Source organism: Xenopus laevis, chromosome 6S, assembly GCF_017654675.1.
Source record: "Xenopus laevis strain J_2021 chromosome 6S, Xenopus_laevis_v10.1, whole genome shotgun sequence".
NCBI classification, from domain to species: domain Eukaryota; kingdom Metazoa; phylum Chordata; class Amphibia; order Anura; family Pipidae; genus Xenopus; species Xenopus laevis.
In genome coordinates this window covers 67,032,878-67,045,576 of record NC_054382.1, presented here as the reverse complement: position 1 = coordinate 67,045,576, position 12,699 = coordinate 67,032,878, and the positions used below count along the sequence as shown (strand labels likewise).

General features: G+C 41.0%; 1 protein-coding gene across 3 annotated transcripts in view; it reads left to right on the top strand.

The window, feature by feature from the left end:
- Positions 1–12,699, top strand: part of cdh12.S (cadherin 12, type 2 (N-cadherin 2) S homeolog) — a 435,062-nt gene that overhangs the window by 214,163 nt on the left and 208,200 nt on the right. For all 3 annotated transcript variants that reach the window (XM_041567647.1, XM_018241720.2, XM_041567646.1), the window contains one exon: positions 8,371–8,452. The gene's annotated coding sequence lies outside the window, so the exon portion shown is untranslated. The remainder of the gene's footprint in view (positions 1–8,370; positions 8,453–12,699) is intronic.

The following is a 12,699-nucleotide window of genomic DNA, read 5'->3' as shown; positions in this document are numbered from 1 at the left end:
TGTGCTGAAGAGATAGTGTAGGGAGAGAGCTGCTGCCTGTTAGTGATTTCAGGGACAGTTGAAAGTTTGCTGGCTAGTAATCGTTTTGATACTGCTCTGTTATTGGAGGGACAGAAGTCTGCAGGGGTTTGAGGGACATTTAAGCTTAGGTAGCTTTGCTGGCTAGTAATCTACCTTCTACTGCAGTGCTCTGTATGTAGCTGCAGTGGGCAGCTGTCCTGCTTCTGATCTCATCTGCTGACTGCTGCAATAACAGTAGTCCTTGTAAGGACTGCTTTTATTTATTTTTTTGTTGTTTTACTACTACTACTACTACTACTACTATAAGAGCCCAGTGCTATTAGTCTAGCAGTGTTGGGGAGTGGGACTGGTGTGCTAATCTGCTGCTCCTAGTAGTTCAGCAGCACCAACTTTAATTTTTTTTTTTAATATTCATTTTTTTTTTATTTTACTTTTTTTTATTTTACTACCGCTGTAGTAGTGTATAAGTTGACCTTTTAGGCATTATTTGCCCTGTAGGCATTATTTGCACACTGTTTTCTTCAACCCGCCATCGAGCTGTGTGACCTTGTTCACATTCTGTCTAAATATCCATAATATTACCGTCTCCAGAAAAAACACCGGAGTCACTTTTTTCAAGCAGCCATAATATATTTTACGTAATCCGTATCCACCGCTGTAGTAGTGTATACGTTGGCCTTGTAGGCATTATTTGCACACTGTTTTCTTCAACCCGCCATCGAGCTGTGTGACCTTGTTCCCATTCTGTCTAAATATCCATAATATTACCGTCTCCAGAAAAAACACCGGAGTCACTTTTTTCAAGCAGCATTCATATATTTTACGTAATCCGTATCCACCGCTGTAGTAGTGTATACGTTGGCCTTGTAGGCATTATTTGCACACTGTTTTCTTCAACCCGCCATCGAGCTGTGTGACCTTGTTCCCATTCTGTCTAAATATCCATAATATTACCGTCTCCAGAAAAAACACCGGAGTCACTTTTTTCAAGCAGCATTCATATATTTTACGTAATCCGTATCCACCGCTGTAGTAGTGTATACGTTGGCCTTGTAGGCATTATTTGCACACTGTTTTCTTCAACCCGCCATCGAGCTGTGTGACCTTGTTCCCATTCTGTCTAAATATCCATAATATTACCGTCTCCAGAAAAAACACCGGAGTCACTTTTTTCAAGCAGCATTCATATATTTTACGTAATCCGTATCCACCGCTGTAGTAGTGTATACGTTGGCCTTGTAGGCATTATTTGCACAGTGTTTTCTTCAACCCGCCATCGAGCTGTGTGAGCTTGTTCACATTTTGTCTAAATATTGATAATATTATCGTCTCTAGAAAAACCACTTGAGTTACTTTTTTTCAAGCAGCATTCATATATTTTACGTAATCCGTATCCACCGCTGTAGTAGTGTATACGTTGACCTTGTAGGCATTATTTGCACACTGTTTTCTTCAACCCGCCATCGAGCTGTGTGACCTTGTTCACATTTTGTCTAAATATTGATAATATTATCGTCTCTAGAAAAACCACTTGAGTTACTTTTTTTCAAGCAGCATTCATATATTTTACGTAATCCGTATCCACCGCTGTAGTAGTGTATACGTTGACTTTGTAGGCATTATTTGCACAGTGTTTTCTTCAACCCGCCATCTAGCTGTGTGTATTATCGTTTCCAGAAAAACCAACTGAGTTTTTGTTGTTGTTGTTGTTTTTTTAAAAATAATGCCAGGCAAAGGCAGGCCGCCACGCAGAGGCCGTGCTAGGGGCCGTGCTGCTATGCAATCCTGTGGCCCTAGCAAATTGCCCAGTTTTAAAAAGCCAATGACCCTGAACTCCCAAAATGCTGAAGAGGTAGTTGACTGGCTTACACAGCACACCCCATCCTCTACCGTTTCTAACTTTACCACAACATCCTCCTCATCCTCCACTGCTATGGCCACCCCACGTAACACTTCCTCCACCACCGGTGCCCCTTCTTCACTGGGGTCAGAGGAGTTATTTTCCAATGAGTTTCTTGAACTGAGTAATGCGCAACCATTATTGCCAGAAGAAGATGAAGGAGATGAGGACCTTACACCAGATTTAATTCTGGCAGAGAACACGATAGAGATGGACATAATGAGTGATGAGGAGGAGGTCCCCGCTGCTGCTTCCTTCTGTGATGTGTCAGAAGAAATTGATGCATCTGAGGAGAATGATGATGAGGAGATTGATGTTTTGTGGGTGCCTAGTAGAAGAGAGCAAGAGGAGGGTAGTTCAGATGGAGAGACGGAGAGTCAGAGAGGCAGTAGGAGAATAAGACTTAGAAGAAGCAGGGAGGACAGCCCGCAGGGATCAGCAGGGCAACAACATGTATCGGCACCTGTGTTCAGCCGGCCAACGCACCCGCCATTGCCGCCAATACCGCCAACTCCGCCAACTTCTACTGTTACCGCCAGATCGCACACTTCCAAAAAGTCAGCAGTGTGGGATTTTTTTAATGTGTGTGCCTCTGACAAAAGCATTGTAATTTGCAATGAGTGCAGTCAGAAACTGAGCCTTGGTAAGCCCAACAGCCACATAGGTACAACTTCTATGCGAAGGCACATGAGCGGCAAGCACAAAGCACTTTGGGAGCAACACCTCAAAGGCAACAGGCAAACTAAAAGCCACACTCCTTCTGGTCCAGCATCTTACTGCTCTACCTCTGCTCTCCTTGACCCGTCTGAACCACCCTCCACTCCGCCTTCCACCTTGACCACCTGTTCCCATTCCCAGTCATCTGCCACCAGCCAAGTTTCTGTGAAGGCCATGTTTGAGCGTAAGAAGCCAATGTCTGACTGTCACCCCCTTGCCCGGCGTCTGACAGCTGGCTTGTCTGCACTCTTAGCCCGCCAGCTTTTACCATACCAGCTGGTGGACTCTGAGGCCTTCCGCAAATTTGTAGCAATTGGGACACCGCAGTGGAAGGTACCCAGCCGCAATTTTTTTTCTAAAAAGGGAATACCACACCTGTACCAACATGTGCAGAGCCAAGTTACCGCATCTCTGTCACTTAGTGTTGGGCCAAAGGTCCATATGACTACTGACGCATGGTCCTCCAAGCATGGTCAGGGCAGGTATGTCACCTACACTGCCCACTGGGTGAACTTGGTAATGGCTGGGAAGCAGGGAATGGGTAGCTCAACAACAACAGTGGAGTTGGTGTCACCGCCACGGATTGCACGCGGTTCTGCCACCACCTCTACTCCTCCATCGCTCTCTACCTCGTCTTCTTCTTCTTCTTACTCTGCTGCTGGGTCCTCCTTCTCCTCCTCCACACCTGTGCACCCCCAGCTCCCCCTAGGCTATTCGACGTGCCAGGTACGCCGTTGTCACGCTGTCTTGGGGATGACGTGCCTGGAAAGCAAAAACCATACCGGATCTGTACTCCTGTCATCTCTGCAGTCACAGGCCGATCGGTGGCTGACCCCACACCAACTGCAGATCGGAAAAGTGGTGTGTGACAATGGAAGCAATCTGTTGGCAGCGTTGAGACTAGGCAATTTAACACATGTGCCCTGCATGGCACATGTGTTAAATTTAATAGTCCAACGTTTTGTCTCCAAGTACCCAGGATTCCAGGACGTTCTCACCCAGTCCAGAAAGGTGTCGGCCCATTTCAGACGTTCCTACACAGCCATGGCACGCCTTGCTGACATTCAGCAGCGCTACAACATGCCAGTCAGGCGTTTGATTTCTGACAGCCAGACTCGCTGGAATTCAACGCTCCTTATGTTGGAACGTCTGCTGCAACAACAAAGGGCCGTCAACGAGTACCTTTTTGAACTGGGTGGTAGGACTGGATCTGCACAGCTGGGGATTTTTTTCCCCCGTTACTGGGTGCTTATGCGCGATGCCTGCAGGCTCATGCGACCTTTTGAAGAGGTGACAAATATGGTCAGTCGCACCGAAGGCACCATCAGCGACCTAATACCCTTCGCTTTCTTCCTGGAGCGTGCCGTGCGACGAGTGACAGATGAGGCTGTAGACCAGCGTGACGAGGAGCTGGAAGCGCACGATTTCTGGTCGGAATCACCAGAACGAACCCAGGCACCTGCTGCAACGCAGGGAGAGGTGCCAGAAGTGGAGTCAGAGGAGGAAGGTGGCTTTGTGGAGGAGGAGGAGGAGGACCAACAGGAGCAGGCTTCCCAGGGGGCTAGTGGTGACCTTTTGGGGACCCCTGGTCTTGTACGTGGCTGGGGGGAGGAGACCGTGGATGATGCAGTCCTTGATAATGAGGAAGCGGAGATGGATAGCTCTGCATCCAACCTTGTGAGAATGGGGTCTTTCATGCTGTCATGCCTGTTGAAGGACCCCCGTATCAAGAGGCTTAAGGAGAAGGACCTGTACTGGGTCGCAACGCTACTAGACCCTCGGTACAAGCATAAAGTGTCAGAAATGTTACCAACATACCACAAGTCCGAAAAGATGCGGCATTTACAAACCAGCCTGCAAAACATGTTGTACAATGCTTTTAAGGGTGATGTCACTTCAGGAACTCATCAACATTCCAGGGGCAGAGGTGCCAGTAATCCTGCCACGAGCACACCTGCAAGGACAAAGCCCTTTGGCCAGTCTGTAACGTCAGACATGCAAATGTTTTTCTGTCCAAGGCAGCGCCACAACCCTTCTGGATCCACCCTCAAAGAACGCCTCGACCGGCAGGTAGCGGACTACCTGGCATTAACTGCAGATATCGACACTCTGAGGAGCGATGAACCCCTGGACTACTGGGTGCGCAGGCTTGATCTGTGGCCAGAGCTGTCACAATTTGCCATGAACCTCTTGTCTTGCCCAGCCTCAAGTGTGCTCTCAGAAAGGACCTTCAGTGCAGCAGGAGGGATTGTAACTGAGAAGAGAACTCGCCTAGGTCACAAAAGTGTCGATTACCTGACCTTTATTAAAATGAATGAGGGGTGGATCTCGGAGGGTTACTGCACGCCGGAAGACTTGTTCTGACTTCTATGCAGCTGTCCTTCTCTTCAAGCCTCATGACTCCACACACAGCTGTCCTTTAGCGTCCTCCTCCTCCCTCCGCCACCGTTACAAACTAGGGTGCAAACCCTACTGGTTTAATTTTTTCTGGCCTCTGTGCTTCAGTGGCTGCAACCAAAAAAACTGGGCAAACAATGTCTACAAGGTCAACGTATGGCAAAAAATGACTATTTTCAGCATTTATATGGCATATTTTTTCTGGCAACTGTGCTTCAGTGGCTGCATCCAAAAAAATGCATATTTTCTGCATTTATATGGCATAATTTTTCTGGCCTCTGTGCTTCAGTGGCTGCAACCAAAAAAATGCATATTTTCTGCATTTATATGGCATAATTTTTCTGGCCTCTGTGCTTCAGTGGCTGCAACCAAAAAAATTTATATTTTCAGCATTTATATGGCATAATTTTTCTGGCAACTGTGCTTCAGTGGCTGCGACCAAAAAAATGACTATTTTCAGCATTTATATGGCATATTTTTTCTGGCCTCTGTGCTTCAGTGGCTGCGGCCAAAAAAACTGGGCAAACAATGCCTACAAGGTCAACGACGTTGACCTTGTAGGCATTGTTTGCCCAGTTTTTTTGGCCGCAGCCACTGAAGCACAGAGGCCAAAAAAATATGCCATATAAATGCTGAAAATAGTCATTTTTTGCCATACGTTGACTCAACGTATATGGCAAAAAATGACTATTTTCAGCATTTATATGGCATATTTTTTCTGGCAACTGTGCTTCAGTGGCTGCGACCAAAAAAATGCATATTTTCTGCATTTATATGGCATAATTTTTCTGGCCTCTGTGCTTCAGTGGCTGCAACCAAAAAAATTTATATTTTCAGCATTTATATGGCATAATTTTTCTGTCAACTGTGCTTCAGTGGCTGCGACCAAAAAAATGCATGTTTTCTGCATTTATATGGCATAATTTTTCTGGCCTCTGTGCTTCAGTGGCTGCAACCAAAAAAGTTTATATTTTCAGCATTTATATGGCATAATTTTTCTGTCAACTGTGCTTCAGTGGCTGCGACCAAAAAATGCATATTTTCTGCATTTATATGGCATAATTTTTCTGGCCTCTGTGCTTCAGTGGCTGCAACCAAAAAAATTATATTTTCAGCATTTATATGGCATAATTTTTCTGGCAACTGTGCTTCAGTGGCTGCGTCCAAAAAACTGGGCAAACAATGTCTACAAGGTCAACGTATGGCGAAAAATGACTATTTTCAGCATTTATATGGCATATTTTTTCTGGCAACTGTGCTTCAGTGGCTGCGTCCAAAAAAACTGGGCAAACAATGCCTACAAGGTCAACGTATGGCAGTTGTTTAAAGAGAACAGTAGATTACTAGCCAGCAAAGCTACCTAAGCTAAAATGTCCCTCAAATCCCTGCAGACTTCTGTCCCTCCAATACAGAGCAGTATCAAGCAGATTACTAGCCAGCAAACTTACTATCATCTGTCCCTGAAATCACGAACAGCTCTCCCCCTACACTATCTCTTCCAAGCACACACAGGCAGATTTTTCAGATACATTTTTGCCCTTGATCCCCCTCTGGCATGCCACTGTCCAGGTCGTTGCACCCTTTAAACAACTTTAAAATCATTTTTCTGGCCAGAAATGTCTTTTCTAGATGTTAAAGTTCGCCTTCCCATTGAAGTCTATGGGGTTCGCGAACCGTTCGCGAACCGCTCGCGTTTTTGCGCAAGTTCGCGAATATGTTCGCGAACTTTTTTTCCGACGTTCGCTACATCCCTAGTCCCAAGCACTCTGGATAACAGATCCCATACCTGTAATACAATAATCATGACTTTGCTTACCATCAGTAAAAGAAAATAGATACAGTATCAAATATTAATCATGTAATATTCACAATTTAAAAACGTCAAGAAAATAGACAAATAAACCTAATTATTATTGGCTGTATTTATTTCCAGGACTTCTATACAATGCAAATTCATACATGCATTTCTTGGTTCTTACAACCATTCTGCAGTAAATGCTCCCTTTATTTAAAATACTATAATTCTCTTCTTTTTTTTTTAAACAAAAAAAAAAAAAAAAAAAAAAAAGGGTGTTGTTGTAGCTACACAACCTGCATTTCTGAACATATGCTTTGATTTATTTTTACAAAGTGCACAGTATGGATTTATTATGTCCATTGCTCTTTCAGCACAGCAAACTTCACTTTTCCTCCATCAATTAATACTTTCAGCCATAGCCAATTGTTAGAAATGCCTGAGAGTGTTTTACACAAATGGAAAAGAAGCTGTTCCAGGTTTGCTTGGCAGAAATAGGAATCATTTTACTAAGCTGTGAAATTTTAAGGTTGGTTTACAACAGTCCGTAATTGCATGAGATTAATTGTTCAGTTTTGAATATTTCTTTTTCCAGTGGCATAGCTGCAATGGTTACTTATTTCATTTTCTGTAACGGAATTGATTGTTTTTAGTTTTTAGTTATTTATGATCCCTAACAATATTGTGCATTCAGTGGCGCAACTACTGGGGGAGCAGGGGGTGCAATTGGGCCAGGGCCCGCACCCCCTCAGGGCCCCCCGGCAGCTCGCACGGCACTCTATTCTAGGGGAAATGCAGGCAGAAATCGTAAATGCGCCCATAAATGCGGCCATTTCCAGCCGTATGGAGGGGGGCGGGGCCCGGCTGCACGTCCCATGCCAGGGCCCGCCCCCCTCTAGTTATGTCTCTGTGTCCATTCATTTTAAGCAAGAAGCTGAAGTTTTTGCCTTTCCTTCTTCCCATACATCCTTCCATCATTTTGCCAGGTTGCATAATTAGTATAGTAATAGTTCTTTCTGTCTATTGAACTCAAGACATGTTTCATATACACTGTTTTACAGAATATAATGGATATTTTATATTTTCTTTGCCTATGTAAAGCTTCCATAGGTATTCTAAAAACCAAGGTCTACAAAGCAAAAAAACCCCTTCATTTTCAGATTACATTTGCCAGAATGAGCCATAAAAAGCAAACATTGTAACAAAAAGAAAATGGTCTAAAATAGAACATGGAAAGGGATTTGAAAGGTGAACAACCCCTTAAAGTTGGCAAAATAATATATTTATCAGCACTTATTCTTCAAATATTTATTGGTATCAAGCTGTGAACAATGCAAAAATGAAACTACACTTACTGACAGAAGAATATATCTCTGCTTGTTTTCCTGCAATTATTAGCAAATAAGTAGTATTTTTAGTACTCTTTTAGAAATAATATGTTTTCTCAATGCAAATTTCTAGTACCATGTATTCTATATGTACATTAGGATGCATCTCTGCACGTGGTAAAAAGTGATAAAAATGAACTGTTATTTTTCAGCTTCTTTCCAGGAAGTTTCCATTTTTCTCACCATCAGAACAAGAAGCATCTGGGATTTAGAAGGACTTTTTAATCTAAATAAGTAAGTATGTTCTGTTATTTTATTTAACATCTCTTGGGAAGATACTACACCACTACACATTTGTACTGTTTTAGAAATTGAATTGTATATATACAAATTGATTATCTGCAATGTGAAATAACAGGCTTTGACATTTTAGTCTTCCCTTTCTTGATTCTTTACTGTACTTTCCGAAAATGATAATATGATTCTACTGGTAAGATAGAAAATATAGGGCAGACTTATTTTTTAAACTTGGTATTGGTAACTTGGTAAAAAAAAATGTATATTAACCTAGAAAACCTAGAAGGAGGTAGAGATGAGTGATTCAGAGCTATTTGATCAGTACTTAACCCATTCACCGCTGCACTCCTTTTATCTTTGCCATGGAAATTATCAAATGATCTCATGTGAACATTAAATATTATTTATTAGTTAAAATAAATCCCATACTTTAATATTTAATAACTTTTTAAAGCTAATGTATTATTAATTAAATAGCTATTTTTTTATTTAATTATTTGTCTTATAATTATTGGGTTTTATTATTGTTCTTTACTTAGGGGGTTATTTATCAAAGTCTGATTTTCTGCTACAAACTCCAATCAAATCTGCTCAGGTTTATTATGCTTATTTATTATTACATTTTCCCAAAAATTTGTATTGAGGGAAAAAAAATGATTTTTTTCGGCTTTTTACCTGTAAACTCAGATTTCTTATGCTTTTTTTGCCTGAAAATTCCCGAAAAACTTGGGGTATTGCATGAAACCCAGGGGACATCAAAAATCATTGGGACTTCTCCCATTGACTTCAACCTCGACAGGTCTGAGATGCCGGATACTCTAATTCAGACTTTTCCATGTGTTTAATAAATTCTGAAGAATTTGTGATTTCAAATTTTATAAAAAAAATCACGAATTTTTCAGGATTTTTGCATTCGGTGTTTAGTAAATAACCCCCCATGTGTTTAAGGAAAAGCAAAGGCTTAACCACTAGATTACAGTTGCTTAACTCTGACTCTGACTGATATTCCTCTTTGCTGCAGGGAGTGACATAAAATCATCTAATTTCTGGCTCTGCATTCCTGGCTGCTGATCTGAGTTGAGTTAAAGGAACAGTTCAGTGTGAAAATAAAAACTGGGTAAATAGATAGGCTGTGCAAAATAAAAAATGTTTCTAATATAGTTAGTTAGCCAAATATGTAATATATAAAGGCTGCAGTGAACAGATGTCTAATAAAACAGCCAGAATCCAACTTCCTGCTTTTCAGCTCTATAACTCTGAGCTAGTCAGCGACTTGAAGGGGGGCCACATGGTACATTTCTGTTCAGTGAGTTTGCAACTGATCCACAGCATTCAGCTCAGATTCAAAAGCAACAGAAATGACCCGTGTGCCCCCCCCTCAAGTCTCTGATTGGTTACTGCCTGGTAGCCAGGGTAACCAGTCAGTGTAAACCAAGAGAGCTGAAAAGCAGGAAGTAGTGTTCTGACTGACATGTTATACATCAAATCCCTCCAGCCTTTATATATTACATTTTTGGCTAACTATATTAGAAACATGTTTTATTTTGCACAGCCTATCTATTTAGCCAGTTTTTATTTTTACAGTGAACAATTCCTTTAAGAAGCCATAGAGTAGAGTAATGTGCCAACTTTTTTACACATGAGCACTGCCCAGGGCAGCATGATTGTAGTGTTTAGAAGCAAGAATGTGGCATAGCACTCCATACAGTAGTACTCCTGAATGACACAGTTTTTAGCAAAGAGGACCACAAGCTCAGGATCAGAGGGGGAGGGGATGCTTAAAAGGGAAACTATTGCGAAAATGAACAATATTAGCTTCATTACACTGAAATAAAAAAAATTCTCAATACAATCAATTAAACATTCTGAATTGTTTCAGAAATCATCAAGTTCATCTTCACTATCCCTTTCTCAGCATCTGTTTCTCTTCATTCTCTCTTCATGCAGGAAATAGTCAGATAGTCATTGACAGTTAGATACAATATATCTTATAGGGGGGCTTCCTTTCCTAGCAGATGTATAAGAGCTAATTTGACCCATTTCGGCAAAAATTTGTTGCCGGCAAAATGTCGCCGACGCTGATTCAAGTCTATGGGCATCACCATTTTTTTTGACGCACAACGCCATACAAGTCTATGGCCATCATTTCCACGCCAAAACAAGGTGAAAAAATTCGCCCATCCCTAGAGCTCACTGAAATAACAGATTCCAGTATAAAAAAATCTAACAAAATAACTGCCGTTTGGACAAATCCTGCATGTAGAGAGACATGCTGTCTGATGTGATTTTAATAGAGTGAGCCCTAATACATATGCTAGGCAAAAGGAGCCCCACTATAAGATAAATTGGATCTAACTGTCAATGAATATCTGACCCCCAACTCCTGCATAATATAAACTTGATTATTTCAGAAACAATGCAGAATTTTTAATTGGTTGTATTTAGGAAGTTTCTTATTTCAGTGTGATAAAGCGAATATTATTAATTTTCGCGATAGTTTCCCTTTTAAGCATCCCCTCCCCTTCTGATCCTGAGGAGTGCCATGCCACATACTTGCTTCATTTTCACGATCATTCCCCGTTAAATCAGCACACAGAGCCTTTCCTTTACCATTAAATGCATTGTTTATAATGTCCTTATTCACTGGTCTAATCATTATATAAACAACACATCTTAAAATACATGATTGAGTTAGAGTTATTATTATTAAAGTAATTCAAATCACTTGTAGACAAAAGCGTATTTCACTCTCATGCACCCTGTCTTAAGTTTCAGTATATGAACTAAATATGCATAATCCATTTCTGTTTTGTATTTAGAAAATCAATTAGCTTAATTAAAAAGTTCAATTACCACATTGTAACTATTCATGCATTTTCATCATGTTATTTGCTCAAGTATTCTTTTCTCCACTAAAATTAGTTTTTTAGGCATCAATGAGTATAGAGATCATAATAAGGACTTGGAATTAATTGGTGATTATGGGGTGACATACTGTAAGTAGTCTAGGTGAAAAACAGCTCATAGAAAGTCACACAAACCCTTTTCAATCAGTACACACAAAATTGGTAATACAATAAATGGTATGAGGTAAGAGCAAAGATTCTGTTTGATGAGAAATGGGACTTAACAGAAGAAAGGTGTTTGCAAATTTTGAGCCTTATTGTAGCTTTTGTGAGCAATAAATAAGGGCAAAATTTGTTGACAAAATATTGTTAAAATTTTAAAAGGTAATAATTGTGTGTTTGCTTAATTCTTCCCCAGAGTCCCTTAATTTTTGTGTGTGACATACAGGCATATCTTTGCTGGAAACAACGAGAATGCAACATAAAGCAATGTTAACGAACTATGCTTAAAGGTGAACTTAAGCATAACTACAGTAGTAGGGCAGAAAAGTTGTACATTATGTGTTGGACTTCTATTATGGCCCACGGCAACCATAGCCCTTTACTAGCGACAATCTGTGCTTCCAAAGATGCCCCAGCAGCTCCCCATCTTCTTCTCTGTTGTATGTTTATGACACACAAACCTCATTAACCTCTTGATGATTTCTGATGACCCCTAAGTTTAGCTCTCAGCCCTGGATCATTGCTATTAAGCCTGGTCTATCACAGGTTTTTGTGATTGCATTACTACTGTTGACTTCTTTAAGTTTCACCTTAAATAAATCTGTTGCTGTTTAGGTTCAGAACCACTGGCAAACATTGTTATCTCAGCCTGAATGATATAAAGACACTGGCCCTTCGCCTTTAACATAAGCAAATGCTTACACCTGAAAAGTGTTTTATCCAGAACAGTTAATGGTAACGTGAGAGTTTTGGGAGTCCCAGGGAACTCCATTTACCATAAACTTACACAATATTTAACTGTTTATTCAGGGACAGATATAAAACTTTGTAAAATTGTCTTAGATTATTGGGGGAAAAGGACATTCTAGTGACAACAGACATGCCCTTTAAAAAAACAAACAATCATCATGTATAACATGGGCTGTCATCCAGTGTCTACAATACAGTAATTACAGTATGTCATCTCTTCAGCTCTGCAGCTTCTGCAAATGCAACTTCTGCAAAACTTGGGAGTAAAATATGTGATCAAGGTAGGAACATAATATACAAACATACCATAAAGACACAAGTTCAAAGCAATGTTGATGATATTGACCCCATCCACAAGAAATATCACAGAAATTTGCCATTAAAAATCCAATGCAGCAAAATCAACTTTGTTCTGAACTTTACAAT